Below are 7,715 nucleotides of genomic sequence, written 5' to 3' on the forward strand. Positions count from 1 at the left end.
ACGACACGGTACTGTATGTGGTTAGCTCATCTCAGTTTCTGAAGTTCTAGACGGTTTTGAACGTTACTTGGCTGATCAGCCGGTTATTGGGAACGGTAAGGTTGTAAGGTTCCTGGGAAACGATATTCGTGGAGTCTGAAAACTCATGGTGACATCCTCTAACGAGGGAACCATGGGTTGCATGGTTCCTGGGAATCGATGTTCTTGGGTTTTGCTTGTTTCGTTCCGAACGAAGTGAGGCGTACCGGTGGGGGCGCTGTAGGGAGGCCGACCACTACATAAGCTAAAACACTATGTTCTCTATCGGCAGTTTTCCTAATAAATTTAATTTAAACTAAATCTCAAAATGAACTGGTTTACTGTTCATAAGCACAACGTAGTTCTAATTTTGTCCCTGCTTAATTTTTGTTATTCTCACCCTATTTGTTCTTGTATATATCCCATTCCATTCCACCGCTCTCTCTCACTTTCATGCGACTCACCACTGTGTTATGCCTCCCAAAGACTACTGTAAAACACAGGCTACACTCCTTCCAACCACCACATGTCCTTGGAGGATAATAAAAAGGGCTTTCTAAAGAGCATATGTGGATTCAACATATGTAACTTAGGAGCGCATAGCGACCGTAATGGTCTTTCGCATGCGCAAGAGTACATGTAGAAAGGCTAGATGCTTTTGGTTTAGTTATAGTAACATATTCCTTGGTTCCAGAGTTGTGCTTACTACTTCTAATCAAAAGGGGAAAAAAATACGCATGTTGAAGGCATCTATTACAAAGATAGGAGGAAAGATGGGTGTTGGCCTCTCACAAATTCGTTGGAAATGAGTGTTAGTCATCTAATACGGATGAGGCTCATTATAACAGTTTTATATGGGTGAGCCATACGGAGAGGCTACGTATATTTTATATGTTTATCTATATTTGTAGCATCGGGTTAATTACACTACCACACCTTGAGATTTATCGAGTTTTTACAAAACCCTCTCACGTTTGAAATATTACACAAACACCCCTTCAAGTTTTAAATCACTTTCACATAGCTCCTTCACTCAAAATTCTACTAACAAATTGACAACTTTCCCCTTATAATTAATTACATAAACAATACAAAAGTCTTTATAAATATATATAGAAAAAAAAGATTAAAAATATAAATAAAACATTAAAAATAGAAAAACCACCGCTCCATGAAATCTCCTCCCTTCGATTCCATTGCAAGTTTTTCAACCCTAGCCACCCCTCGGACCCTTCTTTGTGTGTTTTCCAAAACCACCACACAAACCACCACTCCAACTTTAACAACAATTCTTTTTTTTTTTTTTTTTTTTTTTTTTTTTAAACTTCAACAACAAATTCAAACTCTAAAAAATGAAGAACAACCACCCCTCGCCGACAAAGCTGATATAACGGGACAAGAAGACGTTGACAATCCAACGAATAAAGCCAGTCTTGCATCGTGGGTAAAATTAGATTTGTGGTCAGCCAATGTGCATCGCTTAGCCGTTGCGGATTAGATCGATTCATTTTAGACCATCACATTTGCATTGTGGATTCTTATTTGCTACAGTCATTTGCGTTCGTACCCGTTTTCCCAATTTTCAGATCCAACACTTTAACATCTCTTAATTTGACTCCATCTTCCATTTACACCTCATCTCTCTAAATCTGTTCGAAATTTTTGTTGGATTCTTTTGGAACGTTGTTTAAGCGTTTAAGTTTGATGATTTCATATGGCGCGAAGTGTGCAATGGGTATAACATAAGGTAGAACTAAACGTAGATGTAAAACTTTTAGAAACTAAACTGTATAAAAATTTAGAGTTCAAAGAGAATATATATTTTGTGCAAGGTAATTGGGTCGCAGCCTCCACTCTGTGATGAAGAACTACAACAATAGTAATTTGCTAGATCTTCACCCCGTTATCAAGCATTAAATATTTTGTGACAATTCTTAATGTTTAATTTAGTTTTTAATAATTTCATTTTCTATATATAATTGTAAAGATTTCTTTATTGTTAATTAAGTAATTAGGGTCACTTAGTACTACGGTCTAGGGGTATTCCTTTTCACTTGTAAATGAGAAGTCTTAGGTTTAATTCTCGCTAATAGCGAATTTGAACCATATTATTGCTAGTCCATTGTAAGGCTAAGTCTACCCCTCCCTCTTAGTGTAGATAATATCGTTTGTTCAAAAAAAAAAAAAAAAAAAGCAATTAGTTATAAGGGTAAAGTTGTCAATTTATTAGAAGAATTTTGACTGAAGGGGTTATGTGAAAGTGAATTAAAACGTGAAGGGGTGTTAGTGTAATGTCTCGAACATGAGGGGGTTTAGTGAAAACTCGATAAACCTCATAAGGTGTTGGTGTAGTTAACCCTTTGTGCATCATTAATCTAGTCTTGTCATTTTATTTTAATAGATAACAAGGAATAAGTATTAATTATTGTCAATTACACGTTTTTATTGAAATGTTTTTCAAATAGTTGTTACGATAAATTAATTTTATATTTTATATTTTTAGATAAGAAGGAATAAGTGTTAATTATTGTCAATTACATGTTTTTATTAAAATATTTTTAAATTAGATTGTTGCGACTCTCACTCTCATGTTTTATTTTCCCACCCACTTCAAATTAAATATTCTTGTTTACAAATTTATCCTCTTGCCAAATGACTTTGAAGGACCCAAAGTAAGACCTTAAAAAAATCCATCTATAAAAATATAAATTCAATTTAAATTTATATAAAGAAGAAGTTTAGATAAAAAATAAAAAAAAAAAAAAAAAAGAAAAGGAGGAAGAATACTAGCAAAACCCTACCCAGATCGTCCCCTGCATCCCCTTCCATTCTTTTTCTTCTTCTTCTTCCATATCCACTACGGGGACCACTACTCGGTATTGGTGCTTCCCACCGCACAAGCGACAACTTCTCTCGTTCAAATCCAACCCGCAACAACCCTCACCAGCTGGGATCCAAAGTGAAATTTTCAAAAAGTTGTGAGATCTCAAGCTTTCCCTTGATATCACCGAAAAAAATTCCATTGATAAGGAGTAATAGAACCAATTCATAAGAGGGGTGGGGAGATAAGAAACTAGGCACAGTAGCACTCTTAAATTTTTTAGGTCAAGTAGTTGTTACTACAAATTTACCTATACGTTGTAGCTTTGTTCATTTGTGATTGAGATTGACGAGTGTTTGATTTCATTAACTACTTTATAGTCATTGTTTCGATGTAATAAATTTTTTGTCTTTTTAAATAAGTGGTGTGCTTCTGCTTTTCTACATTTTTTAAATGCAACTATGCAAAAGGTCAATTTTCTTTTTCTGCTAGTGAAATGATATTATGCATTAGTTATATCTGTTTGGTTTTAATTTTTTTATAGTTATAGATATTGTTAGTGTGCATTTGGTTTGTTTTGTTGGGGGTATAGATTTAGTTGAAATAGTATTTATTTTTATTAGTGTTTTTCTTCCCCTTATAGCTATCAGTTTCATGTTGTTTGACAAACATGTACAATGAGAGAGTTTCTGATTAGTCTATATGATGTAAAAGTATTTGATTAAAGAAAGTAAAAACATAACTGCATGCTTTGTTTTAGTTTGGCTGTTTTATTAATTTGTTAAACTTAGTTTTATCAAGAGGCCAATTTTAGCTGGAATATTTTCACTGAAGTTGATAGATTGAAGTTGGAAAGAGACAATTTCAGTCCAAATGGAGATTAGAGAAGGCTAAATTCGACTAATATTTAAATTTTGCTCATGATATAATGCTTCGTTTTCTTTCTCGGTCATGCATGACTTCTGTAGGTTTAAAGCATGTTTAAGATCCTATACTACGACCCAACTTCAAATAATTGGTATAAATTTTCATAATTTTGGAATGAATGGTATATTGTCAAATGGACTATTTCAGTTGGATGTTTAAACATGTCTTACTCTAGGGCATGCTTACAGTTTATTGTAAAGGAAAGGAAAGATTTATATATATTTTTTTCATTTCTTATGCAAGTGATTATTCTTATATTTATGAGTCTGGATAATAATTTCAATGTCAAACATCTATATGTGTTTAACATTTTTCTATTTGAATTTTTGGTTGATTAACTGAGTTAATTTGACAATAATAAACCGGTGGTGTAAGTGATAGTTTTAATGAAGTCACTAGTAGAAAAAATAGCTTGCACAAGGAGATTTTGCGCGATGAAATTTTATTTCGTAGCCTAAGTGGCACATGCGCAACGAAAAAATATATTTGTCGCGCAAAAATGGTAGGAAAGGGGAAAAAAAATATGCGACGAAAGTATTCATCGCGCAAGAATACTTCGCGCGAAGAATACTTATTATCATCGCGCAAGAAAACGCGGGAAAATTTGTTTTGCCACCAAATGTTTTAGTGATGAAAATTTCCACATATTCGTCACGCAAAATTTCACTGAAATGGTTAGATGCCTTCCAACCGCTCCCATTTACTGCTCATTTACGATGCATTTTGAGTGATGAAGTGGTTCGTCGCGCAAAGTGTTCCAAGTGCTATATAAACACAATTTCAAAACCCTAATTTTCACATTTTGTTTCAAAGGTAATGGCCAATTCGGGAGAAGGCTCTCGCGAAAGGAAAGTTGTATTGCGAGTAGAGAGGTACGGACGTAAGCAAATGCCCTACTTTGAAGACAAAAGTATGGTTGATGCGTATGCCGAACTTAGGTTTGATAATGGGGGTTTGATGCGAAGGGAATGTTCTTCCAAGTTTGAGTCTTGGAAAAAGGAGCATGAGGAGTTGAAAAAGTCCATGCTGGGGGAGTTATCGGTAAGTTTGTATTAAATAATGTATAATTATTTTTGTTAAAAATTAGTATTTTTTAAATTACTAATGTATTGCTATTGGCATTAATGTAGGTTCATATGGATGTTGATGAAACCGATGAGAAGCAACGGAAGTATCTAGATGACCTTTTCAAGAAGTATTTCCGTTAGTGGAAGTTTGATGTGCTGTAGAATGCGGAGTGAGGTACTGCTGCCCTGAAGGAGAAGGATTGAAGTTGAATATTGTATTTTTTTTATGAAATAAGATTTTTAGGACTTTATATTTGATTTTAATTAATAAATTTATGTTATGTGGATGACTATTAATATTTACATTAATTGTAATATGTATTTGGGATAATAAATTAGTTTTGTTAATTAATTTGGTAATGTTTAATTAGGTTTGAATTTTTTATTTAGATTAAAATAAAATTTTACATTAGATAAAAAGAAAACGGAAAAAAATTAAAATAAAAATATGCATTTTGCGCGACGAAAATAGTATTCGTCGCGCAACTTGTTTACATTAATAAATTACAAAGTAAAAGAAAAAAAAATGTAGATTTGTGTGAAGAATGATATATTAGTCGTGCAAAGTGTATTTGTGCAACAAACACAGTATTCGTCGCATAAAATCATTCGTCCAAAAGTTCACTTTATAATCTAGATTCAGCTACAGGGGCAGAACTGCAGTAAAATGCAGATCAGCCTTTGCATTCCTCCCTTTCGTTTTTCTTCAATCCGGCATCTGTCACTTTCATTTTCTCTCAATTTCATCATCTAATACTTCTTCCATCTTCTTTTCTAGGTTGATCGAGCTATCTCAGTGTGTCTGATAAATGTTTTTTTTTTTATTGTGTGTGATTAGCGATTGGTGGAGAACGATTGAGAAGGTATTTTCTTCGTTTTATCTTTTAAAAATATAAAATTAATTAAATTATGTTGAAATTACGTTGTTATGTTTATATTGTGTTGTGAAATTATATTTATATTATATTGTTAAATTTCTACGTGACGTACAAATATGTGTTGTGATGAATGAAGTTAATTGTAATTAACTTTGTACTTTTTTTTTTTTCAGTAAAACTTAGTTTCTCGTTTGAGAATTAGTTGAATTTCGCACATGGATGTGAAAGCATGACTACAGTCCAATTGATTCTTGAACTGTCCCATTATTTAGACAGTTTGAAAATGCACAGTTATGGCTTGTAGTTTATGATTGAAGGATTAGATTTTGGTTATGGGGATTTCGGTGTCATCTATGTACGTTCTTCGGGTGGCACATAGGTATTTCATATCTACTTCGTCCATTTGAAGAATTGTACCGAGATGTTACCAAAATTCCTCCACGTCGAAATCTAATTTGATGTAGCCGTAAATTACGTGACATAACTTTGCATTCCCGAATGGAATAGGGTCCTTACCAGAGGCATAAGGTGACAATATCATTTGTATGAAGTTGTTGTGATTGTTGCACTGTTATTGTGGTTGCATGAATTATAGACAAAATGTGGATACAAAACCCGAATAGATGCGCGGATGAATACTTGGATGGAATTGAGGATTTTATTGACTTTGCACATACACACAACCCGGGTGCAACTAGAATCCGGTGTCCTTGTAGAAGGTCTAACAACAATTTAAGGGACACAATTGAAAATGTTTGATTTCATTTAGTAAGGAATGGAATGGTTGAGACCTATAATACATGGAACCATCATGGGGAACAAGTAGACAATACTTTGTCTTCAAACACCAGAAGAGTGGGCAATGTTGAACCTATTATGGATCCTAATGAACAAGTGATGAATATTATAAATGATGTTTTTCCATTTGCATCGACAAACTCCAATCAGGAAGTGGAAGATGACATGCCTACACCAATGGACAGTGCAGAGTTCGAACAATATGAAAAACTATTAAAAAATACCAACCAAGAGTTATACCTGGGGTGCGAGAGCTTTTCAGTTCTAATGGCCATTGTGGAACTAATACACGGAAAAATAAAGTATCAGTTCTAATGGCCATTGTGGAACTAATACACGGAAAAATAAAGTATCGTATATCAAACTAGTGTTTTGATTACTTTTTGGGGGTTTTCAAGAGAATGCTTCTAAAGGACAATTGTTTGCCAAAAGACCATAGATATGTGCAAAAGGTGTTAAATGGTCTAGGATTGGGTTTTGAAAAAATTCACGCTTGCAAAAACAATTGTATTATTCTACAAAGAGAATAAAGCATTGGATAAATGCCTTGTATGCAACTAGTCGAGGTTCAGAATGACATCTCAGAATAAAACGACTAAGATCCCACAAAAAGTCATATGTTATCTACCTTTGAAACCTAGGTTGCAACGATTGTATATGTCAACGCACATTGCCACCAACATGAGATGGCATAAGGAAAAACGGGTAGACGACGATGTGATGAGGCATCTTGCAAATAGGGAGGCATGGAAAGAGTTCGATTGAACCTTCCCCGAGTTTGATGCTGATCCCCGAAATATTAGATTGAGACTTGCCACTGATAGATTCAATATGTTCGGGGTTCTAAACCAACACCACAACACTTAGTCGATTTTCGTATTTCCATATAATTTGCCGCCTTGGAAATGCTTGAAAAAAAATACACATAATGATGACTCTTTTTATAACTGAGGATCCTGGTAAGTCAATTGATGTTTACTTAAGGCCATTGGTTAATGAGCTAAATGATTTATGGACAAACAGTGTGCGCACGTATGATAAGTGTACTAGGAAGATGTTCACTTTGCAGGCAGCAGATATGTGGATTGTGAACGATTTTCTCGCATATGCAATGATTTCTGGGTAGAGTACTAGTGGTTATATGGCATGCCCTGTATGCAAGGAGAATATAACATCTGGTTGGCACGTCGAAAAAGTTTGTTACCT

The sequence above is a fragment of a genome, unplaced genomic scaffold (genome assembly GCF_019419815.1).
Source record: "Pyrus x bretschneideri cultivar Hongxiangsu unplaced genomic scaffold, Pyrus_bretschneideri_v1 Contig45, whole genome shotgun sequence".
NCBI classification, from domain to species: domain Eukaryota; kingdom Viridiplantae; phylum Streptophyta; class Magnoliopsida; order Rosales; family Rosaceae; genus Pyrus; species Pyrus x bretschneideri.